Here is a 26,312-nt window from a genome sequence, read left to right on the forward strand (position 1 = left end):
GGCCGCGGCCCGGGCTGGGGCCGGCGGCGGGGGCGGGGGCGGGGGCGGGGGCGGGGGCGGGGGCGGGGGCGGGCTGCCCCGGCTGCTCTCCGGGCCCCTCGGCCGCCTTTATAAGCCCGCGGGGGAGGTGGCCCCGGCAGCGTTGCGCTCCCGCCACTCCGCGCCGTCGGTCCCAGCGCACCGACCCCACGTCGCTTGTCCCAGGACAGCTCCTCGCCCACGAGCTCTGCTCAGGTAAGGACTTGGTGCCGTCCCCCGGCTCTCCGGGACCCCTGGGGACGTGGTCGATCCCGGCCCCTCCTACATCCTCTGCTCGTCGGGGTTGGCGGCGAGGATGGATATAAATGTCAGGGCGCGGACCTCCGCGCCTCCACACCACCCAGGGCAGCTCATTCGGGACCCTCAGGCACCTGTCCCGTTACCGTCTCGCGCGCATCCGGGGCTCCCGGCAGCGCGCCGAGCCGGGCTGGAGGTTGGACGTGGCGCCCGCGGGGACCACGAGCTAAGGGGGACCGTGTTCGGGGCTGCGGCTGTAGCCCTGGGGTCTCCTGCCTCCCGGGTCTCTGCCCGGGACTTACACCTTGCATCTACGCGCCTCTCCCGGGTGTCCCGTGACTGAGCAGCCCCGATGATACCCCCTTGGTGGGAGATCAAGAGACTCAGGCTGCCAATCCCAGCAACCAACCTGGTGCCCTGCCAATGCCTCCCACCGGGGAACCTCTGATCACGCCACTGCCGCCTGGGGAGGAGGCTGGTGTGTCCCTGTGGGGTCCAAAGTAGTTTGGGCCAGAACCCGGATGAGTAGAGGGAGGGAGGCGCTGGGCGTCCGGGAGCCGCATGATGGGGGTGGTGTGGGGAGAGGGGACATCTCGCGAGTGGGTGTTTGGGAGTTGGGGTGGACACAGCAGCCGTGAGGGCAAAACTCTGGAGCCGTCGAAGGCGAGGGAGCCTACGACTCCCCTCTGGCTCTGCCATCACCTCTGGCAGTGCTCAGGTGAGTGGGTCGCCCAGAGTTGGTTCCCATGCCCAGTTTAACTAAAAAACAGTTCAGTGCCTGGTCACAATGATGGGAGTGGAAGCTGAGAAAAGCCCTGTCATTGTCCCTTCTGACCCTTTCCCAACACATAATGGGGAGGGGGCCTTTACAAAGGCCTCTGGCTGGAGGAGGAAAACGCTAGAGATCAAAAGAGGGGGCCATTCTCAGGCCAGAAAGGGCTTTGGGAGGGGGGAAGCCGCAGGTGGGCAGGCTTCCCAGGGAGTCAAGGGTTGGTTCCCACACTAGCCAGGATGACAGCTGTTCATTGAGTTCCTGCTGTGTGCCAGGCCTGCTCCAACAGTTCGCATGCATCATCTGTTTTACAGAGGGGGAAACTGAGGCTTACAGACATTAAGCAACTGATGAGATTAGGATTCGAACCCAGACTCTAACCCACCCAACCTTAGCTTCCTGATTCCACCCTACCCCTCAAGAGACAAAGGAGCAGAGCCTCAGGTCCGACTCTCTTCCTACCCACCCTCCAAACCTGCTTTCTCCAAATGTTCAGTCCTCCCCACCTGTGTTGTCCCCATGCCACCTACTCTGCTCCCTGCCCATCTTGGCCCTCTGTCCCTTTTTTTCTTCCTGAACTTCATGCCCCTGAATTCACTAAGCAGAAGAGGTCCCTGAATACAGCTCCCCAACTTCCCTGCCCATGGAGTGAGACAGGTGTGAGTGTCCAGTATGCCTCGTGTGTAAGACTCCTGGGAGGAATAAAACTGAACTGAGGCCAGAAACAAAATACTTTTTTCCAGCAAATATGAAGCTTTGCGCCAAGCCCTGTTCTAGGTGCTGGCCAAAGAGCAATGAAGAGAACGGAGCGATATTTGGACATTCACATAGAATTGGAATCAAGGAATTCACAAAGGAGGAGATTAAAATGCAATAACACATGTAAGATTGGTTGGCCAGCGTTTTGTTCTCACTAATAGAACAGGCAACCTAGCTGTGTGACCTGAGACGAGTTCTGTCCCCTGTTGTGCTTCAGTATCTTTCTTTAAGCTGAGGACATCAATAAACTACCTACCGGTGGTCAGTTCTGGGTACGACTAATGCATGCAAGGTGTTTAGCTGGTGTCCGTGCTTCAGAAAATGTTGGCTACGGTCAGCTGTAATCTCAGCAAAAAAAAATGCAACCCTAACCCTGGGTGTACGGTTATGTCACTCACTGCCCCTGATCCCTGGTCACCCACCTTCACCCAGGCTCTGCCGAGTCTCTGATGGGCTGCCCTGGAGGATGGCACGGTGCCTTTGCCCGTACTCAGAAGCCACCTCCTGTCATCCTAGACACGGCCTTGGTCAGGAGCCTGGAGCTCTGTGCTGGGCACAGGTTTGGGGCTGTTCTCTCTGCAGGGCCTCCCACCCTCTGCCTGTTCTTCTGCCTCACTGGGTCCTAGCTTGGAAATGGAGTGAAACAGAACTCAAGCCCTGCCCGTCCAGCGGCTAACATATCCGACATTCCCTGGAAGCTAGATGCTGGCCTCGCTTTATGTTTCCTATGAGGAAACTGGTCTTAGGAGAAGGGATTTGCCCGAGGACACACAGATGCTACCGGCGGAGCTGGGGTGAGGGACCAGGTAGCGAGAATTCCAAGTCCAATGATCTCTGTGTTCTACCCATCTCTGGGGATAAGGTCCTCTTAATCTAGGAGTAGAATCCAGTAGCACAGCCCAGAGTTTGCCTGGAAACAGGCCCAACTGAAGTTATCGATACAAACCCCAGAGCTCGAAGAGAGCATTTCGGGGAGAGTGAGCAAGCTGGGCTAAGAACCAGCACTCAGAAATCTGCGCGTGGCCTGGCCGCAGGAATGCTGACTCAGCTTTCCCAGGGCAATGTAGTCACAGGCAGGCTGGAGCTGGGCTGGGCCGTATGGCTTCATTTTTTTTTTTTTTTTTTTCCTTCTAGAGGTATCCTGACTTTTAGAGGACTGGGGGCAGTAGCTTGCTGGGGACAGTAGATTGGAGGTTCATTCCCAGCTTTCCTGTGTGACCCTGAACGAGTCACTTTCCCTCTCTGAGCCACAGAGAGGAAATCATCTGTAATGTGGGTTAATAATGTGTACTTTGCAGCTGCTTTGAGGCGCCAGCAAGATCGTAAATGGTTTTCCAGCACTGGGATGAACCAGAGTTGGTGGCTGAGAAGTTTTGTGTTCCCGGGTATTTTCCTGCACCACTAGCAGGGGATCCATAGGGCCTGAGAGAGGCTCTGTTTAGGTAAAAAGGCCCGGACAGCCAGGGAGATCCTGGCTTTGGGGTCAGCATCTTGGGTTCCAGTCCTCGCTGTGCGACCTGAGGCAAATCACTTGGTCTCTCTGAGTGTTGGGTTCACAGTAGGCCCTTAGTAACTTTGATAGAATGAATGTTCAGTGTCCAAAGAATATTCAAGAACAGCCTCTGTATTTTCCACCTTCCCATACCACCCCCCAACATTTCATGATTGCTCCCAGAAAAAGTTCATGCTTAAAGTTTTCCATGCTGAAATTCTCAACCTCACTGTGGCATGAAATCAATTGTTTGCATTTAATTTGACTTCTCAAATTAAGGGGTAAAATTTGAGATGAGGGTAGGGGGTTGGGGAGGAGATGAGGAAAATGAAGTTAAACCAGATGTGTTTTTGTTTAACTGTTGGATGGTGGTTAAACTGCCTGAGTCTTACCATGGTTCTTTCTGGATTCCAGTAACCAGGAGTCAGGTTTCACTAAAAATTGTAGTGTTCCTTCCCAGCGAATGTGGGCTTGCCCTCCCCATTATTATTATTATTATTATTATTATTATTCTTTTATATTCGTCTGCGACCACGAAGTACGGAGCAGTGAGAATACCTCATAGATGCCTGGAATTTCAGAGCTGGAAGGTGTTTAGAAGCTGGCTTGGTCAACTGGCTGCTTTGTAGACCAGGGGGACTGAGGTTCAGAGAGGGGAAGGAGCTCAGCCAGGGTCACCCAGCTGCTTAGGGCAGAGCTGGACTGGGAATTCAGTCTCTCTGCTCTGAGGTCCAGGACTTTGCCAAAAGGAACCACTGTCTTGAATTTGGGGTGTCTCATGTCCATAGTACATCCGTAGTGTATCTATTTTTTGAAAAGAAAGAGTTATTCAGGGAGGATGCAGACAGCGTGGATAGGTAGGAAAAAGATCTTCAATGCAGGAGAGCAGGGTTTTAGTCCTGAGCTGTTGGTAACACTGCTGGTATGACCTTGGGCAAGTCACTTCTCCTCTCTGAGCCTCGCGTCCTTGTCGGTAAGCCCAAATGCCTGACATCTGCAAGGCTAGGAATGGGTCTCATTCGTCACTTGGCTTTCCCATATTTATGGCCTAGGTTCTTGCAGGTCCGTCACAGACTGCCCTCCAAATGGGGCAGGGGACAGCTGTGGTGGATTGTTGACTTCGGCACTGATTTGAACCCATTGATTTAGTTGTTGCTGTTACTCAGCCCGGTGATTTCATTTTACTTCTCTTGAAAGATCAGAAGATGTGGCCACACTGGGCCGCATCCCAGCCTGGCCACCGTGGCTGGAGCTGATTAGCTGCTGCTGGGTCCACTTGACCGAAGTCCGCATGGCTCCCTTCGCCCTCAGGCCCACTTATCTCATGGACAGGACCTGCCTCCCTTCTGAGTTTGCAGTTTCTGGGCAAGGTGCTGTGAGGCCTTGGAAGAAGGGCTCAGATCTCATCTGAACGACTGCATGAGGCTTGGGGCAGCCCTCAGGGGGCGCACAGTAGGAATGTGGGACACGTAGACATCAGTCCCTCTTCTGTGGCTACATGGAGGGAGCTTTCCTCCTGCTCTGATGGTCCCCGGGAAGAACCTAAGGGCTCTAGAGGTCGAGGGGTGATGGCAGCAGCCTGTCAGGACCCAGGTCGCTGGGCCCGGGGCCTACCCACTTGAGGACAGGCAGCTGTGGGTGCTTCTTGGTGCAGACTATGCAGCTCCCTCAGGGAAGGGACTCCTGGACTAGTACCAGCTCGTCTAAATGCTCCCAACAGCCCTGCATGCTGGTGTCACTCACTTTCCGAGACAGGGAACACCACCTTGCACTCCGAACCCAGGGCTCTGTTGGGCCCCCTTTGCTGAGTGCCAAGGCCTAGCCATGACAGGCAGGGGTCGTGGTGGCAGCACAGACCTCCACGTCACTGTGACTGAGCTCGAGGGCAGTGTGGGAGGCCATGAAGCCTCATGGTTAAATACGGGGGGGAGGGTCTGGAAGCTGCTGCCGGGACGCGAAATGCTAGAAGGTCTCCACAACTGTTCTGGGGGTACAAGATGAACAAGGAGGTCAGTGACCCCACCTGACAACCTGATAGTAACCGCCGGCCCCCGGGTCCTTGTGCTTGTGGAGGAGCTCAGAAATGTGCCCCGTGTGGGTTTGCATTTTGTTAAGTACCTGCCAGGTACCAGGTACCTTCAGCATTATCTCTGATCCCTTGCCTCCTCCCCACCTCCTGCGCTTTTGCACTTGAGACAGGTTCAGAGGGTAGGCATGATGGGTTCAAAGCCTTCCCCAGTACTTCTGACCCAGGGAAGAGAGGGGAGGGGAGGCTGGGAGGCTATTTCTGGGAATAAGACCTCCTTGACCCTGTAGCGATGCCCTGCCCCCACCCCAGGGGGTGGGTGGGTGGAGTTCCATAGAAGTAACTTCATCCTCCTAGGTCTCAGTTTGTGGTCCAGGTCAGGTGTGCAGGCTGCGGGGCAAAGCTCAGCAAACATTTTGTGTTCTTTAAAAAAGTGTTTAGGTGGCTTTTATTTGAAAAGCCATAAATCCAGCCTTTAAAAGGATCTGTCTCCCATGTGACTTTGTTAAGTCAGTCTCCTGCCTTCTTTGATCCATCTTTTCACTTTGTCTAGGAAACAACAGGGTGGCTGCCCCCTCAGATCTCAGGCTGAGGCTCCGGGACTCTGTCCTGTAATCCCCCAGGCCTCTTGTTGGCTGTCACTGAACTGTCCGGCTTGGCCGTTCTGAGTATCATTTACCATTTCTCCTTCCACCCCTCCCCTCGTTGACTTACCACCGGCTTCTTAACATACGGGAGTTAATAACTTACCCACCTGCCACCGTTCTGGGCAGAAAGTGTCTCGGCGGATTCTGAGTCTTCCTCGCCTCCCTCCGTCCTACTTAGCACTGCTGTAGCTGTTTTCTCTACCTCCTTAAGTGAGTGCCCCCCGCCCCGCCACACGTACCAATGCGAACTAATACCTGCTAACATTGCCAGGCCAGGGGTGGCCCAGTGCCTCACCTGGAATTGCTCATCTGGTCTTAACAGCAGGCGTGTGTGGCCAGAGCTGTTATCCTCACATTACAGAGGAGGGAAACTGAGGCACGAAGTTACCCGGCTGGGAAGTGGGAAGCGGACATGTTTGTCCCCTACCATTGCCAATCCACCCACTCAGGGCGGCTTCCTTCTCTGTGATGTAAATGACACAATCCATTTTCCTAGAAGAATCTGGTTCCTTACTTGTTTTGAAATCCTCAAACTTGGTAATATTTCAGTTCAGTTAGCCAGCTATCAAAGATGAACAGGGCTCCTCTCAACAGCCCGTCCAAACCCTTGCCTGGATCCTGAATAATTTTTTTGTGTGAAAATGATGTTTTTTTCTTTTTTTCCCCCCTTTAACCAGTCCTGAAAATGAACGTCTACGGGCTTACTCTGAGTCAGGAACACTGAGCTAATCACTTTGAATGACCGTGTTGTATTTTTGTCCGCTTTTCCATTTTACAGAGGGGCAAACTGAAGCTCAGAGAAGCTCTGTAACTTTTTGCACGACACACAGCTGGAAAGGGGAAAGATAACCAAATCCAGGTCTCATGCTGTCTTGCTTAATCAGATTAGCATCTGAATTCAAATCTTTGGATACAAGCGCTCAGGGGACAGGGACGGTGCCGTCTACCTTTGTTTTCACTGGAACCATCTGCCTCTGGGGTTTGCAAAGTGTGGTCGGAGGCCTGAGGGGTGGGAGGAGGGGACCCAAGTAGGCAGTTCTGTTTGGGTGGCAGCTTCTGTTCCTCAGACCGTGGGTCTCCATGGGCCTGGACACCCCCTCTTCTAGTCCAGAGGAAGGAAGTGACAGTTCTGGCCGGAAGCATCCTCAGAAAGCCAGGGGAGCCCGAGTTTGAATCCCAGCCCTGCCCCTTTTCCTGCTGTGTGACCTTGGGCAAGTCCCTTTCCTTCTTGGCTTTCAGTTCCCCCACCTGACAACCGGGGCGGGTATTGAGGCAAGGCCTTCGGGCTTTTCTCGTTCATGTATGGCAAGTAGTTACACCCAAGTCAGATGTCACTAACCAACCACTGTTACTTTTCCTTCTGAACTTCGGGCTCCTTCTAAATGTAGTTTCCAGGCAGCCCTTATCAACAAATCAGAGTTGGCACACAAGACCGAAGGATATCCCAGAACCAAGTTAGATCTTGTCATTGTTGGATCTTGTCATTGTGTGGAGGGTGGAGAAGGGACAGGCCCAGGGTGGCTCCCAGGTCAGTGTCCCCCTGCTCCTCTGTCTCCTTTTCCTTGTATAGGAAAGCAGGAGGCGCTCAGAGCTGGACTGGGCCAGAACTCCCCTCGGGTGCCGGGTGGGGACCTTTCCTGGGGCACACAGTGGTGCCCATGTTTAGTCCTGGAGGGGGCGGTGCTGGCTTCTAGGGCTGGTGACAATGCAGTGACAGTGCGAGTGGAAAGAAAGAGGCTAGTTGCTGATAGTCTTGAAGAGTTAGGCTCACCCTCCCCCACCCTCTATAATAGTACTAATAGTAGTAATAATGGTAGATTAATAATAGAGTTATTAACGTTTGGGGCACCTGGGTGGCTCAGTCGGTTAAGCGTCTGTCTGCCTTCAGCTCGGGTCATGATCTCGGGGTCCTGGGATCGAGCTGGCATCGGGCTCCCTGCTCAGCAGGAGCCTGCTTCTCCCTCTCCCTCTGCCGCTCCCCCTGCTTGTGTTGTCTCTCAAATAAAAAAACAAAAAAATAATTTAAAAAGAATTAATGACTTTTTAAATATATTTTGAATATGTTATGAATATTTATTATGCCCGAGCCATTCTGCTAAGTGCCATATATATATATACACTTTTAATCCTTCTAGCAACCCATTCTTCAAGTGAAGGAAATGACTCAGAAGTGAAGCAATTTGCCTGATTTGCCTGGGCTGGTGAACTCAGTGGGGCGGCCCAGATTTTAATTCACGTTTGTGCAGCCCTGCCGCTGGCTCCCTCCCCGCTCCGTGCTCTTTCGCAGCTCACCATCCTCCCTTTTCCTTTGTGAGCGTGCCAGGCCTTTACCTGTGGAGAGCGCTCTTCCCCGTGTGTGCGACGCCTCCCACATACCGATGGGGACAGCCCAGCAAATGGCATCTCCGCTTTGGCAGGGTAGAAAATCGGGCCTGAGGTCCCAAGGGAAGAAATGGTAATCCCTGCACCGGGGGATTTAGTGTTCTACCTGTTCTGGGCTTTGCTGGACGGCTGGCCCCAGGGGGCAAGGGCGGGAGGCAGGATCCCGGGAACTCAGGAGCGGTGCCTAAGGAGGTGGGGTGGGGCTTGGCCTACCTAGCTCCTGTTCTAATCAGCCACGTGACCCTGGGTGAGTCACTATGATACTCCCAACCTCAGTGCCCAGGTTCCTATCATACTTTTCCTTTTTTTTTTAAGATTTTATTTATTTATTTGACAGAGAGAGAGAGCCAGCGAGAGAGGGAACACAAGCAGGGGGAGTGGGAGAGGAAGAAGCAGGCTCATAGCAGAGGAGCCTGATGTGGGGCTCGATCCCACAACGCCGGGATCACGCCCTGAGCCAAAGGCAGACGCTTAACCGCTGTGCCACCCAGGCGCCCCCATACTTTTCCATTTTTAAAGCCCATTTATTTGTTTGAAATCTCTACACCCAACATGGGGCTCAAACTCAAGACCCTGAGATCAAGAGTGGCATGCTCCCCGGCACCCGATTGGCTCGGTGGAGCGTGCGACCCTTCATCTTCAGGTCGTGAGTTTGAGCCCCACATTGGGTATAGAGATGACTTAAAAATAAAATAAAAAAAAAAAAGTTGTATGCTCCTCCAACCGAGCAAGCCAGGCATCCCTTTAAAGCCCTTTATTAATTCATGACCTCACTGAATCCTTAAAACACCCCAGAAAAAAATACTGTCTTCATTTTGCAAAAGGGGAAACTGAGGCTCAGGTCAAACCAATGGCAAAAATCAGCGCTCAGATTCCGATCAGGATCCCAGGCTAATGTCTTTCCCCAGATGGGTTCCCCAGACTCCAGCAATCTGATCATCTAGGCAGTGTCTGCCTCGCAGTGTGAGTTCCCGGAGGGAGGAGCCCCATCTGAATCCTTGGTGAGTTCCCGTGTCTCGCGAGGTGCTTGCCTTCAGCAAGTGCTTGTTACTCGGGTTAACGGAAGACTGCCGCATCTGGCGAGGCTTTCCCCAGCCCAGCTGGACTCTGTTACCATGGGAAACCTGTGGAGGCTGTCCTGCTGGGCTTGACACCTGAGCCACCCCAGGATGAGCTCCTCTGCCCTTCCTACATCACCGCTGGTGTCTTCGAAACTCCACTGATGACACCAACTCATAAATAGTCTGGTAGCGATTGGCAGCAGGACAAGCCAGTTTCCCTACTGGGGGCTCAGGCCCTGAGTCAGGTGTGGGTTCTCCCAACGATTACCTCTGACTGGTCTTTTCATCTGTTTTGTTCACAGATGTACCCTCAGTGCCAAACAATCTTCATTTATTTAATAATAGTAACGGCCGTCATCTGCTACATCGATGTGTACCATGCTTTTTGGCCCATAGTGCACACTTAATACATAATTGGTGAATGAAGGAATACTCGCACATCACATCCTGAGGCAGGGCCTACACAGAGGTTTCCAGGAAGGGAAACCAACCAGTCACCTCACCCCTGCCTGGGATAGCCCCAGTGTGTGTCAGCTCCCTGACTACCCGGCGCTCCCCACAGCCAGCACCAATGGGGACTAGCACCTCCCCAGGTGGGGAAGGACTGTGACCACTCGGAGGGAGGTACTGCTGGGCTCTCGAATGCACAGAGGCAGAAACGAGGCTCAGTGCAGTTAACTAACCTGCCCAGGGTCACAGAGCCGGTTGGTGGTAGAGCTGGGATTTGGACCCAGAGCCTGGAGCCTTTCCCCTTTCCCGCCCGGTCGGCTGAGCAGGTTGGTTTTGGCTCTGGGGTGTCTGTCTGGAGATGTCTGGTCCAGAGTGTTCCAGGCCTGGCTGCAAACAACCTCAGTGTATTTAATAATGATAGTGAGAGTGGCCTTTCACCGAAGCCCTATGTGTGGCGTGCCCTGCGAAGTAAGTGTTCAACACGCCCGTGTCTGTCTGGGCGTCTTCGCATCCCCACAGAGTAGGTACTCGGATCCCTGGTTTTAAAGGGAAAGAATGGAAGCACAGAAGGGGACTCAAGGTCAAGCAGCTCATTAAGTGGTTAAGCCAGAAGTTGAACCTGGGCAGCCTGGCTCCAGAGTATGGGCCCGTAACCATTTAATACTAGATAAATCTCTGCAGGCCAGATGTGTAAACTCCTGAACCTCCTGGATCTTCCGGAGCCAGACTTGGGGAGGAGGCGCAGGGCAGGCACAGACTGCATGGCGCTTCCCGGCCCCCTGAGCTGAGGAGTGCAAAGTTTATCTATCCCCTGTGCGATTCCTGGGGGCAGGGGGAGATGCGGGTAGGGGGCACAGCGGGGCAGTCCCGGAGTCTCTGGGAACCAGGGTCAGGGGGAGTCCAGGGCGATTAGCCTGGCTGAAGCCGCTGCTAACTCAGAAACCTCAGTGGGAGATTGGCCCCAGCCTCGGTCCGGGGAGCTGGCCTCCGGCCTGACCCTCCTGGGTTTCTATTCCCAGCCTTCCAAGGTCTTCCTGGGTTGGGAAATGTCAGAGCACTGGCTTATGTGAGAACTTTGCACCGAAATTTCCTCCTCCAACACCGAATCCCTGGGCTGGCCAGCCTGTCCCACTTCTCCCTTTTGGAGGAAGTGGATCCTTTCCTCTAGGGCAGCTACCGTGGTTTGAATAATTGAGTGTTTCCCAGCTGGCACCTGGCCGCGGAGAGCTCAGCTGTGCCAGGCCTCTAGCTGGGGCTCTGAGGCAGGCCCGCCAACCTCCTCAGCCCGTCATGGAGGGTGAAATATGGGGAGAACGCCTGTCTTGTTGGTTTGGCCAGGGCAGGCCCCAGAGGATTCCTGTAAGATGCAGTGCTGGCCTTCTGCTTTGTCCCCTCCCGGCCTCAAGTGGTTCCTGGCGGGGAAGGGGGGGAGAAAGGGGCTTCCCCTGGTTCAGGATATTCCTGCTGGAGTGGCCTTGCTCATCAACTCACCTGGGTGTCGACTTGCTAGCACCTGTCAGGGTGGAGAAAGGAGGAAGCAGAGTCAGGAAGGGGGAAAAGTTGAACGTGGAGGACATTCATTCATTCATTCATTCCACAAATATTTTCTTAGCTCAACCACCTGTTGGGCCCAAGGGCTAGGTGCTGGAATTCATGGATGACTCTGGTCTAGTTTTTGCCTTCAGAGAACATCCTGTGTTTGGGGAGATGCTCATGTGAACAGACCCCTACAGAGATCCAGGTGGTTAGGATGAAGGAAGTACAAGAGCCATGGGACCAGAGGAGGCCTTCTCACTAAGCCTTGGGCAGAATGACCACAAGGGATTTCTGGAGGAGGTGGCCTTAGGTTGGGGGCCTCTTCACCTAGCGGGGCAGGGAAGGAATAGATGCCAAGATGTGGCCTTGGACCTGAAGAAGGAGGAGTGAGCCCAGCATACTCCTGGGGGAAGAGCCTTCCAGGCAGAGGACTGGGCCGGTGCAAAAGCCCCGAGGGGGGAAAGCAGGGCAGAGAAGGTGTGAGTGGTGAGTGGTGCGGGGTTGGGACCAGGAGGTGATGTCAGAGAAGTGGGCAGGACCCAGAGCTTGTAGACCTCCCACCAGCTGTGGAAGAACGAGCGGGGCGGCCAGGACAAATAAGGGGTTGGGTGACCTCGCATTTGCTGGATGGCCCCTGAGAAAGCTTGAGTCGGAGCGGCCTTTGGGACTTGCCATTGCAGCCCTCTCCAAGCACAGACGGGGCAGCTGAGGCCCGGGGAGGGAAAGTGAACCTCCCCAGATCATAAAGGGAGGTGGTGGGACTAGATGTAGGTCCCATAGCCATCAACCAGTTTTTCGCCAGTATGCCCGCACAAGCCCCTCTGAATTCAGGCGGACATTTATTAAGCACCTAGTGTTTGCCAAGAAAGTTAACATATGTTGCCTAGTCTGACAGGAGGAAGGTGAGGCTCAGTGGTACAGGGACCTGGTGAAGGGTCATGCAGACTGGGTTCCATATAATTGGCCCTGGCCAAGTGACTGAACGTCAGTTGACTCATAAAGGGGGGACAGTAATGGTTTCTAGCTCATAGACTGTTGAGGATGCCATGAGAGAGTGTATGTCCAGCACTGAGCATTTTTGTTTTCATTTGAGTGATTGTATGGACCCTGGGATCTTTCAATGGATGAAACATGATCCTTGTATCAAGCACTCTCGCACTCACTGGTCCACAATGGTGGCTGTTTGTCTATTTTATTGTTAAAAATAAATTTAAGCCTGGGTGGCTCAGTCAGTTAAGCATTCGACTCTTGATTTCAGCTCAGCTCATGATCTCAGGGTCCTGGGATCAAGCCCCATGCACTCAGCAGGGAGGCTGCTTCAGATTCTTTCCCTCTGCCCCTTCCCCGCCAGCAATCTTCAAAATAAACAAGTAAATCAATTTAAAGCCCCGAGGAACCATCATCCACTACCAGGAGTAGGATATTGACGTAATATACAGCTTTCTCTGAGCTCCTCCAACCTCCTCCCACTATCTTTCTTCATGTGGGGTAATCACTCCTGAATCTAGGGTTTCTCATTCCCAGTTTTTATTTATTTATTTATTTATTTATTTATTTATTTATTTATTAAGGTGTTATTTATTTATTTGAGAGAGAGAGGACGAGTGGGGCGGGGGGCGCGGCTGAGGGAGAGGGAGAAGCAGACTCCCCGCTACTCCCCGCTGAGCACAGAGCCTGCCACCCATTCCAGGACCCTGAGATCATGACCTGACCCCAAGTCAGACGCTTAACTGACTGAGCCACCCAGGCGCCCCTATATGTACTTAACAGAGGTATACCATACTTCATATAAATAATCTCCTTGGACCTGGTTTTCTCCTGGAATTGATCCAATTGTCGCTGTAATTCTTTTGTTGTTGTTGTTGAAGTAGGCCCCACGCCCCGCATGGAGCCAGACGCAGGGCCTGAACTCACAATCCTGAGATCAAGACCTGAGCTGAGATCAAGAGTTGGCTGCTTAACCGACTGAGCCACCCAGGCACTGTAGTAGTTTTTTGGTGTGTGTGTGTGTGTGTGTGTGTGTGTGTGTGTGTGTGTTTTAACTGCTTGCTGTGTATGTGATAAATACACCAGGTAGTTATTTCACAATTTTATTTAATGTCTTGTGGATGGCATTGGGGTTGCTTTCAGGTTTTTGCTAGCGTAGAAATACCTACGAATATTCGTGTACCTGTTCTCTAATGCATGCAGGTCGGATGTGTACCTAGCCACGGATTGCTGGGTCATAGAGTACATGAAAATTTGTTCAGCATTACAAGATAAGAGCAAAATGGTTGGATCTCTTTGCATTCCCGCCAGTAACGTGTAAGAAGTCCTGCTGTTTGCGTCTTCTATAACTCATGGTGTTGTCAGACTTCATTTTTCCCAATCCAGTAAGTGTAACAACTTCTTGCTGTAGACTTGATTGGCAATTCCCGGATTGCCAGTAAGGTTGAGTAAGTATGGGTGAGTATGGGTGAGTCCTCTTCTGGTAACGTCTTTTGCCCATTTTTCTATTTGTCTTTTTTTTTTTTTTTTTGGCATTTTCTTAGGGGTTTGCCGTAGTTCTTTATATTCCTGAGTCTAATCATATTCTGGAAACTGACATTCTAAAATTGAATATAGGTCAATTTAGCTGTCTGTCTTTGTATTTATTTTTATTTTTTTATTTTTTAAAGATTTTATTTATTTGTGTGAGAGAGAGCACAAGCAGTGGGAGCGGCAGGCAGAGGGAGAAGCAGGCTCCCTGCTGAGCACGGAGCCTGATGTGGGACTTGATCCCAGGACCCTGGGATCACGACCTGAACCGAAGGCAGACACTTAACGGCTGAGCCACCCAGATGCCCCCAATATTTTTTTTTACAGCCATTTATTTATTTGAGAGAGGAGCGAGGTGGGCATAGAGGGAGAGTATCTTCAAGCAGAGTCCCTGTTGGGTGGAGCCCCATGAGGAGCTCAGCCCCACCACCCATGAGATAGGACCTGAGCCCAAACCAAGAGTTGGATGCTTAACCCACTCAGGCTCGCAGGCCAGGCGCCCCTTAACTCATTAATTTTTACCCTTTCTTTGCTGTGTTCTGTAAGTTCTGATATATAAACATTTTTGTTATCGCTCAGTTCTGAGTCATTCCAAATTTCTACTAGGACTTTTCTTTGATGCGTGAGTTATTTTAATCTCTGAGTGTATAGGGAATTGTTTGTCCTTTTAAAAACATGACTTCTAAAGAACATAAAACAAAAGATCATGGCTTCTAACTTAATTGTACCATTGTCAGAGAATGTGGGCTGTGTGGAAACCGGTCATTTAAAATGAGAGACTTGGAGAGGCGCCGGGGTGGCTCAGTCGGTTAAGTGTGACTCTTGATTTCCGGCTCAGGTCATGATCTCAGGGCTGTGAGATTGAGCCTTGAGTGGGGCTCTGCACTTAGAGCAGAGTCTGCTTCTGTCCCTCTGCTCCTCCCCACGTGCTGTCTGTCTCTCTCTTTCAAATAAATAAATAAATAAATACATCTTTAAAAAATAATAAAGCATCCTTTAAAATCCTTTATTCCTTTAAAATAAAATGAGAGACCTGGGGCACATGGCTGGCTCAGTTGTAGAGCATGTGACTCGATCTTGCATTTGTGAGTTTGAGCCCCATGTTGGGTGTAGAGAGTACTTAAAAAAAATCTTAAAAATAAAAATAGAAAAGAGACTTGCTTTATGGCCTGGTATGTGATCAATTTTTAAAATGTTTTGAGTGTTCCTGAAAAGAATATGTCTGGGTACTTTTGTTTCTGCCTTCCTACATTTTTATTTCAATTTGTCTTGCTTTTTCTTTCATTTTAATGTTTTATTACTTAAAAAAGATTGTCGGCTATAGTTTTTCCACACAAAGACCAGATGAACACTTGCTTATATTCCTCAGTCTCTCTCTTAAGCCCTCATATTCACTGACTTGTCCCTCAGCCCCTGTGACAGCACATTAAAATTTTCCAGATTTTATTTTTTAGAAGAACCTCCAACTTTTTTTTAAAAAAATTTTATTTATTTATTCGACAGAGAGAGACAGCCAGCGAGAGAGGGAACACAAGCAGGGGGAGTGGGAGAGGAAGAAGCAGGCTCCCAGCGGAGTAGGGAGCCCGATGTGGGGCTCAATCCCAGGACCCTGGGATCATGCCCTGAGCCGAAGGCAGATGCTTAACAACCGAGCCACCCGGGTGCCCCAATTTTCCAGATTTTTTAGCGCTGAGTTATTCTTAGTTATATGTTCTTGTTCTTTTCTTTGATCTGGGAATTTTTTAAAACACTAGATTTTAGGGGCTCCTGGGTGGCACAGCGGTTGAGCGTCTGCCTTCAGCTCAGGGCGTGATCCCGGTGTTGTGGGATCAAGCCCCACATCAGGCTCCTCTGCTATGAGCCTGCTTCTTCCTCTCCCACTCCCCTTGCTTGTGTTCCCTCTCTCGCTGGCTGTCTCTCTCTCTCTGTCGAATAAATAAATAAAATCTTTAAAAAAAAAAAAACACTAAATTTTATTCATTATAAAATTTGCTCTGCCTTCACATCTTTAGTATCACCTGTGGACTTTGTTTCTATTACTTAAATAGCTACTAAAAAGGTTTTTAGGGGTGCCTGGGTGGCTCAGTCGTTAAGAGTCTGCCTTCTGCTCAGGTCATGATCCTGGGTCGGGATCGAGTTCCACATTGGGCTCCCTTGTTCAGCGGCGAGCCTGCTTCTCCCTCTCCCACTCCTCTGCTTGTGCGTGCTCTCTCTCTCTCTGTCAAAATCTTTAAAAAAATTTTTAAAAAGATGTCTTTTTGGACCAACATGAGCCTTTCAATGTAATCTTTAGCATCTGAATGACAGTTTAGCTGGATATAAAATTCTTGGTTCAAATTCTTTTCCTTTGGTCCTTTGGTCAATTCAATTTGACACACATTCCTTTGTAAGTGACCTGTTTTTCCGTAGACTTTAGAATGTTTTGTTGTCTTTTTGATACTATAATATTTCTAAGTGTGCATTTTTCCTTCTCTGTCCTGTTTGGTATATCTGGGGCCCTTTGAAGGGGAGATCTTTCATAGTTCTAAGGTTATTTTCATTATTTCTTGAAATATCTAGTTGGCACTTACCCTCCTCTCTCTTTGTGTTGATGTATAATTCCATGCAATAAAATGTGCAGATGTTCCGTGCGCAATTCCGTGTGTTTTGACAAGTATACACACCTTGTAACCGTGATCCCAAACCAAGATGTAAAAAAACATTTCTATCTCTCTGGCAGTTTCCCTCATGCCCCTTTCCAGTCCATTTTGCCTCCCAAGTGCAATCTTTATTCTGATTTCTTTCCCCCTAGATTAGATTGGTCTTTTCTGGAGTCTCATATGGATGGATTGCACAGCATATACTCTTCTGTGTTCAACTTCTTTCACGTAGCATCATGGTTTTGAAATACATCTGTTTGTGGCAGTGTTTGTTCACAGTCTTTGGCTGAGCAGTTTTCCCCGTGTGTGTGTTGGGGGGTTAATCATTTGATTTTAACTTTAGTAGTTCTTTATTTACTAGGTACAGTTCTTTGTCAGTTATACGTACTAGGCATGTTTTTTTGCATTATGTGTCTTGTCTACTTATTTTTTTTAAAGATTTTATTTATGTGTGAGTGGGGGAGGGGGAGAGAGAGGGGAGGGAGGGAGGGAAGCTTGGGTTCAGGGAGAAGCAGATTCCCCACTGAGCAGGGAGCCTGATGCAGGGCTGGATCTCATGACCCTGAGAAATCCTCCTATGTTTTCTTTTAGAAACTTTGTGGTTCTGGCTTTTATAACTAGGTTCATGATCCATTTCAAATTAATGGAGTAGGGCTGGGGTTGATGTTTTAACTTTAACTGATGTTTTATCCTCTCTTTAATCTTCTCTGTTTCTTAATCCTTCCTGGCTTCCTGGAAGTGTTCCCCGCCTGGTATCTGTTCCCTATTTCCACTCTGCCTCTTACCTTTATTATTTCAACTGGTTTTTCATACAGAATATTCCTGCTTGGGTCCTCGAACACTTGATCTGCTGCTTATTGCTAATATCTTTCCTTCTTTTTGTGTGCTTCTAATGCTTATATGAAATTCTTAGTCCATCTGTGGAATACAGCTGATGGCAGTGCTATCTCATCAGTTTGTTTTGAAGCCATTGTGTTCCTTGGATTCCCTGTTCTTTAACCCGTGATCTCATTTCTCAGGGGTCGGGTGTGTGTGCGTGGGGGTTAGGTTCAGCTATTCTGTCTGGTGCTGTGTACTGGGCTTGGAATCTAAGCCTGACCCTAGTTGCTGACCAGTGAGCCCAAGGAGATGACAGTCCTGGAATGAAGACCCTCAATTTGGCATTGCCACACCCCTCCCCAGGTAACCCAGTGCCCCGGGACTGGGCCTCACTTCCAGCACCCCAGGAAGCAGCGGGCAGGGAAGGGGGCTATCTGGTTAGGTCAGAATCCACCAGCCCAGAGGTCTGGAAGGGAAGGGGGTGGTGGAGAGACTGGAGGCCTGTCCGTTTCCTCTTGATTCCCACAGTCCCACGTTGCCTGCTGTGCTGCCCTGATTTCACTCCAAGGATGTTGGGTGTGGTTTTCTTTTTTTTAATAGATTTTACTTTTGAGACTCCTGGGTGGCTCAGTCGGTTAGACATCTGCCTTCGGCTCAGGTCATGATCCCAGAGTCCTGGAATCAAGTCCCACGTCGGGCTCCTTGCTCGGCAAAGAGCCTGCTTCTCCCTCTGCCTGCTGCTCCCCCTGCTTGTGCGTGCATGCGCTCTCTCTGTGTCTGGCAAATAAATAGAATCTTAAAAAAAAAAAAAAGATTTTACTTTTAAGTAATCTCTGAACCCAACTTGGAGCTTGAATTCACAACCCTGAGATCAAGAGTCCAGTGCTGTACTGACTGAGCCAGCCAGGCGCCCCTTCCCCTGCTTTCACTCCAGCAGACACTCAGGCCATCTGCCTGAGCAGACGCTCATGTCCAAGCGAGAGTGCTGGCTTTGGTCGTTCCAGGGCAGTGGGCGTGCTGGGGAAGGCTTGATGCAAACAGGTAAGAGCAGAGGTCAAAACCAATTCTCTTTTCTCTTGTAATATTTTCCACCACCCTGAAGACTATCTCCCACTCCTTCCCTGGCTGCAGCACCAACCCCCTGCATCCACCAGTTTAAAACCGCCTTCCATCTCCCCAGGAGATTCCGTTTTCTTCATAATTTCCTAGGCTTAGTGACGTTTTGGTGTTTTGCTGTTTTGTGACTTGAGTGTTAATTTGAGGAAGAGGGTCCAGGAGCCAGATGTGTTCTCTTCTGTTAGTTTTAAGAGTGTGTGTCATGCCTGCTCCCGCTGCACGGCCAGCCGCTGCGCCCCCAGCTGCAGCACAGGGGCTGCGGCAGAAACAACGCAGTGATGAGGGCTACCGCTGAGTCCGCGATATTAGAGTAGATGGACCGAGAATTTTATTTGTATTTTGTAAGATTGTATTTATTTGAGAGATAGCAAGCATGCGCTTTGAGCAGGAGACGGGGAGGGTCAGAGGGATTTGCTGAGCACAGAGAGGGCGGGGATGCGGGACTCCATCCCTGAGATCATGACCTGAGCTCATGAACCTGAGCTGAAGTCAGAGGCTTAACCTACTGAGCCACCCAGGCAACCCCGGATTAATAATTTTAAATAAGCATTAGAAGCATGAAAAAGAAAAAGATGTTGGCAGCATAGAACAGAATAAGAAAGTATTAAAAACAAAAATAACGCGGGACCCCTGGGTGGTTCAGTCAGTTAAGCGTCTGCCTTCAGCTTAGGTCATGATCCTGGCGTCCTGGGATCGAGTCCTGCATTGGGCTCCCTGCTTGGAGGGGAGCCTGCTGCTCCCCCTGCTTGTGCACTCTCTCTGACAAATAAATAAGATCTTTTAAAATAATAAGAGAACAAAGTGGAAATATTTAATAATATTTAATATGAAAAACCAACCCCATCATCTGCCCCTGCCCCGACCTTTGCATGCACCTCATAGCTCACTGTTCTCCAACCAAAATACCTTTCACAGCCCCCAGAACTTTGCATGGGCTGTTTCCTCTGCGGACACTGCCTTCCTTCCGCTTCTGCTGGAAAAATTCTTGTGCATTCTTGAGACCCCTTCCCTGATGGCCCCTCGTGGTCAGTGTGATGTTCAGTGACAGTGACGGCACGGGGTTCTGGAGTCAGGAAACCTGCCTGCGTGTCCTGATTCTTCAGCGCACTGGCTGGCTGACCTCGGGACGGTCACACTACCTCTCTGGACTTTGAAACGTGCTGGGGAAAAAGTACGAGAGTGTCAGGGTAGATTATTCCTGGAGTCCCTTTTGGCTCTGACAGGCTCATGGGGTTGTTAAGAGCGAAGGTTCTGAAGTGGGGCTGCCCACAATCCCTTCCTGGGTCAGCCCTGAATCACTGTATTTCAGTGTCTCAGCTTACTAACCTGGCATAATGGTTGAAAGTTTGTACTTTGCACGTACAAACTTTCACGGTCAGGTGGACATTTCCGGGTTCCTAGTCCCAGCCCTACCACTGCGTGCTGTGTGATTGTAGGCAAGTTACTTAACCTCTCTGTGCTTTTTTTTCCCCCTGGGGATGCCTACCTCAGAGGGTAGGAGCATAATAAATGCAGCTATTGTGCTCCGGCTGGTGGTGGTTCACCGTTATGCAACCTTCTCTATTCAGTTCAACAACTTCTTGCTGTTTGTCTGCCAGGCGCTGCTAAATGTTGTCTAAATACACTTTCTATTGAGTTTCATCTCTTCACAGATACTCCTTGGCATCTTATCTTTACAACAACCTTGCAAGACGGGGTTGACTAACCTTGTTTGACAGATAAGGAACCTGCAGCCCCAGACACAGAGTCACTTTCAGAGTTGCACAGGCTAACCCATGTCGGCCTCCTCCATGGCCAAGGTCTTTCCGCTATGCTCCAGTGGTGAGGAAGAGTACGCGGGGGGTTTGGGGATTCCCAGACAGATCCAGATGGGAACGCTCAGTGAGAAGCTCCCACCCCCTTACACGTGTATTCCAGCTCTCTGCCCGCCCTTGGCCATGCGCAGATGTCTTCAGGAGGTTTCACACAAATGTGGGTTTAGTGATGGGCCAGAAGTTAATCAGGGGCTCATATGACCTGGGATAGAGAGCCAAAGGGGCTCTGGGAAAGGGAGGGGGACTCTTGGAGGACAGGGAATCAGCAAAGAGGAGGCTTGAGTTTCAACAAGCCCAGAGCTGAAGATGGAAGGCGAGGCCTGCGGACGTGGAAGAGGCAGCCGCAGAGGGTGGCCCCGGGGCTGCACCCCGGCCTCTCCGTGCTCCTGCGGGTCTGGGCTTGTGGCTTTGCCTCTCGGAGCGTTGCTCACAGCATCTGCATTTGGTAGAGTTAGGGGAGAGGGCATGGGGAGCTCAGCAGCTCCCAGTTAGATTAGCATATGTAGGCGGACACCAGATTTAATCCTGAAGCTTCCGGAAGTTTCCTTATCTGCAGTTTGGGAATCACATGTTCAGCTGCGAGGGATTACTGCAGGGCCCACAGCGAGATGATTTCTGCGTGAGCCTTTCTCTGACCTCTCTATTTAAAACTGCTACCACCATCCCTTCATCCTCCCTGCCTCCTTTTTCTCCGTCAGGCTTAGCACCACCTGGCATCCTGCCGACTTTGTTCCTTCTTTGTTGTCTGCTTACCCCAGCAGGGATTTGGGCGGTTCTGTTCAGCACCTAGAATATCCTCCGGCCATAGTAGGTGCTCAGTAAACAGCAGTTCCCCGAATATTGGTTGAATAACAAGTAGGGAAGGCCCTAGCATGTAGGCTGTGCTTGGTCAGTATCAGCTGGATCTTAGAGATGTGGGGTAGAGGCTGGGACAGCTCATTTGGGGTGCCTGGGGCTGCCTGTGAAAGCATTTGGAGTCTAGATTTCTGGGGGGTGCCTGGTCCCTCTCTGGCCACAGCCTGCAGGAGCAGAGTCCCATAGGATAGTCAGTCTGGATGGGTCGAGCACTGGGCTTCTCACGGAGCCAAGAGCCTCAGGCAAACAGGAAGCCCATGATAACTTGGCTTTCTTCTTTAGATTTTTAAAATTGCATTTATTTTATTATTATTTTTTAAGTACTCTCTACATCCAATGTGGGGCTTGAACTCATGACCCTGAGATCAAGAGTCACACTCTCTACTGATTGAGCCAGCCCAGCGCCCCCTTCTTCTTCAGCTCTTTAAACCACTCTGACTTCTCCTGAGCAGCACAAGCTGACAGCCCCAGTGCCAACTCTGCACCCCAACGGCTGGGAGAAAAAGCGCTGGGTCTGGAGTCGGGCAGATCCCAGAGCATGGCCTGGCCTTGCCCCTCTTCAGCAGAAGGATCTTGGGCTTTTGTATAAAACCCAGTAAAAATGTGTTCACTAGACTGAAGGGCCCCCAAGGCACAGTTTGCACCTGCAGCCCCGAGCATAGGGCCAGGCACATGGTAGACACTTGGAACGTGTCAAAGAGTTAAACTCCACTAACAACAGCTGTTGGAAGGGGAGGGTCTCAGTCCTGCCTATGGTAGGGTTGTTAGACAGGTCTTGTCCAAGAGTTTACAGGTTCCAAAAAGAAACCCTAACTTGTATTCAGTTGGACTCTTATTTAACCATGCACTTGAAATTGATTGACCCATCTTTAACTTGTTTGCAAGCTTTTTCCTTTGGTCGGAACAGCTGGCTGAGTATGACACGATGTGGTTGCTTACATTATAAGGGCCTCAGAAGACCTCACTGAACTAGAGTTCTAAGGTCAGACTGTGTTCCAAGAAACAGGAAATCCAAAGTAAACAATAAGCGGAATTAATTGGCTCATGTAACCTGGATGTTCAGAGGCGAGCTTCAGGCATGGCTGTATCCAGGGACTCAAGCAGTGTTACCCAAGACTCCAGATTCTAAGGAGTTGCTCCATTTGTAGGCTCCATGCCGTGCTCCTCCCCACTGCCTCACCCTTACAACACACCCTCCAGGTGGAGAGCGTCTTCTAGTTTAAGCCAATCAGGACCCACCTGGAGCTGCTGGGGGCGGGGATCAATCCCATTCAGACCACAGGGCTGAAAGGGGGAGGGTTGCTGTCCAAGGAAACAACGGTATTGTCGGGAAGGGGAAATGAATCCCGGGTGGCCAGAGATTACAGCAGATATCCACTATGGTCATCAGAGGAAAGCTGTCTGCACAGCACTTCACAGTTCGCAAAGTCCCTTTCCTCCCAAGAAGCTGATATTGGAGGCAGAGTGGCACTTATTCTCCCTGCTTCACAGGTGAAGAAACAGCTCTTGAATATTTGGCCGGGACCCTGACTTGTACCCCTGGGCTGCCCCTGCCCATCTCAGCCTCTCCGAGGAGTTACAAACCCGGAAAGGCTGACCTGGGAGGGAGGGAGCTAATGTGACCAAGGGAAGCCCCTCCCCTTATGGAGGCAGCCCAAGGGGAGTTGGTCACGGGGCGGAGGGAGCAGCCTGACTTAGGGTGGTGGTTGGGATGGTGGGGCAGGGGCTGGGCACACACACAATGCATGTCCCGCAGCACTCACTGCCGGGACTCCACAGTGTGCACACACGTGCAAAGGCAGAATGGGCCCATCTGGCACACTGACACGGGGCTCCCTGTACCTGGGGTGGCCAAGGCCTCGGCTCTTGCCCCCCGTGATGGAAGCTGTCCTGGCAGATGGCTGGAATGGGGGTAGTAGCAAGAACACTGGCTGTGGAGCCAGCCAGGCCTGGCCCAGATCCCAGCTCTCCCACGCGATGGCTGTGTGACCCTGCTCCTCCCTCCTACTTCCTGAGTCTCAGTGTTGTCTCCTGACCTGGAGCTGGTAATTCCCACCTCACAGGATCCTTGGAAGGCGGGACCAAAAGCTCCAGCACATAGTAGGTGCTCCATTAAGAGTTTCTCCCTGTCCATCTCCATTGTGTCCTGTTTGTAGCTGTGTGACCTTGGCCCAGTTGCTGAACTTCTCTGGACCGTGGGAGCAATGACGGCACATACGCGAGGGTTGCTGTGCGGGTTAGGCGAGTCAGTGCATGTGAAGCATTTCGAACGGGGCCTGGCATGCTCGTTCTGCCCACTGCTACCAGCTAACGCTGAGTGTTTTAATGTGCCAAGCCCTGGGCCTTTCTCTTCCGGTTTATTGCATTCTCATGCTTACAATTGTACAGTGACATAGGCACACGCGGCGATGGTCTGCCTGGGACAAGGGAGGATACCGAGGCCCAGAAAGATGAAGTGACGTGCCCCCGGTCGCCAAACCCGTATGCCATGGGGACCCTGCTGAGCTGTGCACCCTTCGGGTGGGACCCTGGCTTCCATGGGCTCGGGTTTCCTGCAGGGCCAGGCGGTCTCCCTGCCCTGCCACTCCTGGGGTCACGGGCAAATGCACCAGGGGCAGGAGTCTCCTCCTCCTGCTGGAAGGTTCTCTGGGAATGTGAGGAACGCACTTACCCAGGGCCAGCTGCAGCGCGCTATCTCTGGGAACATGCGTGTACTCCGGGCTCTGACGCCAGCACGCCGTTCGCAAGCCCCCTGCACATGCCACCCAGGGATGCTGCTTGTGTTGGCCGCTCCCCAGCGGGTTACAAGTTCACTGCCTGTTGCCCCGTCCCGAGCTGTCGCGGCCCCTCTCAGGGCCCACGTGGGGGCTGTGGATTGGCGGCTTCCTCTCCCAGGGGCAGGCGGCCAGGGTGCGTGGGCCTCGGGGGTGGGGAGTGGGGAGAGCCGGGGAGGACCCCCTGGAGTAGGGGTGCGGTGGGGTGGGGAGGAGGCGTTTGTCTAGGCTCACTCACGCCACGTGACCTCTTGTAACTCACCTCCCCTTCCCTCCCCTCTCTTCTGTGAAGTAGGGCTAAGGGGAAGCCCGCCCTCAGGGGACTGGGGTGACAGGGGATGAGTGTGCAGGGAGCCTGAGCCGGGTAGTAGCTGCACATGGTCCATTCATCCACAGACGCGTCATACCCACGCCGCAGCTGGAGCAAGCCTGGTTCCTTCCCAGGCTGGCCGGCTGCGCGACGCTTGGCCCTGGGAGACAGAAACATCCGCAAGGCGTGTTGAAATCTGGCTCGGCCCCTTCCCGGCTCTGCGACCTTGGGCAAGGGACCTTAACCTGTCTGTGCTTCTGCTCTGTCACCTGTAAAATGGGGGTAGTCACAGTGCCTGCGTGGCAGGGGGTGGTAGGGATTAAACGAGTGGATGGAGGTAACGTGTGGCGAGCAATGGTTGGCCCCCGGTGAGGGCCGTGAATAGGCTTGCCGTTATCCGGAACACAATGACAGAGTGTGACAGAGGGCTTTTTAGAATGGGCGCAGTTGGAATGGTTCTCTTCAGGTGACACAATTCATTAACGTCTGGAATTCCAAGTAGTCATTGTCCCCACTTCGTAGCTGGTTCCTGTGGAGACCTGTCCCTGCTGTTGATGGGCTGTGTGACCCTAGGGAGGTGTGTACCCTCCCTGTGCCTGCCTTTTCATCTTGTCAATTGTGAGAGCGAGGATGGGACAGTCCAGTGTCCTGGTAGCAGAGGGGCTCCTGCCACAGGAGTGCTTGAGTGTACCCCAAGTACGGGGTGGTGGCAAACAGCTCAGAGACACAGCACGTGCCCCCGCGCTTCCATGTCCTCTCTGTGGGTTGGTGGAAGCCTGTGTGCCCATAGAGCAACCATCCCTGACCTCCTCCACCCAGGCTCTCAGCCACCCCTCAGGCCCCAGGCATGGGTTTCTGGGCCCTGCCATCCCCCCGCCCCCATGCCCTGTCTGCTCTCCTCCCACCAGCTGGACCTTGACTGGCTTCAGTCCTCTGCCCACAGAGCCAGTTTGTGGCATCCAGACCATCCAGATGCCCCCGGGAGCCCCAGAAAAGCTTTCGCTCTGGAACCCAGGCCTGTGGGACCTCTGATTCCAGCTTGCTGTGTGGCCTCGGGCAAGTGGCGGATGCCACTGAGCTTCCACATCTGCACCTGGAAGATGGGCTAGCGTGTCTGTGTGCAGCAACTCGCAGGACGTGCTCTCGACCGGGCCGGGCTCCTCGAGCAGAGCCCTTTGTGGCTGGTCTGGGCCACCCCCTCTGTTCTCCTGTCGGGGGCACCCTCTGTCTCTGTTCATCTCAATCCCCTCATCCTTCCAGCCTGGCCTTCCTCCCACTCCATCCATGGAACCTTCCTGGCCATTCCTGAATGTTCTGTCTTTCCCCTTCAAGAGGAAAAGAACACGTCAAGCTTCATGGTGGGTGGTTTCCTCGACTTGAAGAACTGGAACCTCGCCCCCTTCCCCTTCACTAAATACTCCCCTCCTCCTGCCACTCAGAGCTGTGCAGTGGGTCTCTGGTGGGGCTTTCCAGACAAGCGGGTCTTGGGAAAGCCCTGGGAGAACTAGCTGCCTGGCCGAGTGCTCAGAGAACGGTCATTCCATTTTCTGCTCCACACCCTCACGCGCCCCTCTTCTTGCCCGTCCTTTGCATATCCGTCCATCCTCCCCCACTCCTAATGCCAGCTGCTGGCCAACAGTCACCCAACACTTACCATGCCCTGTGGTCTGTTTAAACCCGTCCGTCTATTAACTCCTGCAATCCTTACAACAACCCCGTGGTTCCTGTTAGTCTCCCACTTTGCAGATGAGAAGCCCAAGACACACAGGAGTGGGGCCAGTGGCCCTTGGCTACCTAGCTTGGCGGGGGCAGAGGCAGGGTCTGAGCCCGGTGGCCTGGCTCCAGGACTCGCTGTTCCTGCTGCTGGGCTGCATCTTCAGCCACTCACCCCGTGACCCCACCACCCTCACCCCCACCTGCCGACATTCTCTGGCCGCCCGGCTGTGTGCCCGGCTCTGCCGGCATGGGGCTGCCACCATCAGCAAAACCATGGTAAGGGGGTGACAACCAGTGGCTCCCTAAGGCACTGATGGGGTGACCAAGGTCTTGAGTGCCCCAGGTTCTGGG

The 26,312-nt window shown here is 52.1% G+C and overlaps 1 protein-coding gene across 1 annotated transcript in view; it reads left to right on the forward strand.

Annotated features, from left to right (window-relative positions):
• The first annotated feature begins 151 nt into the window (after window positions 1–151).
• The window catches only part of ALPL (alkaline phosphatase, biomineralization associated), a 51,106-nt gene continuing 24,945 nt past the window's right edge, over window positions 152–26,312 (forward strand). Inside the window, exon 1 of the mRNA XM_008694642.2 lies at window positions 152–234. The gene's annotated coding sequence lies outside the window, so the exon portion shown is untranslated. The remainder of the gene's footprint in view (window positions 235–26,312) is intronic.

Source organism: Ursus maritimus, unplaced genomic scaffold (assembly GCF_017311325.1).
Source record: "Ursus maritimus isolate PB19 unplaced genomic scaffold, ASM1731132v1 scaffold_32, whole genome shotgun sequence".
In the NCBI taxonomy this organism is placed as follows: Eukaryota; Metazoa; Chordata; class Mammalia; order Carnivora; family Ursidae; genus Ursus; species Ursus maritimus.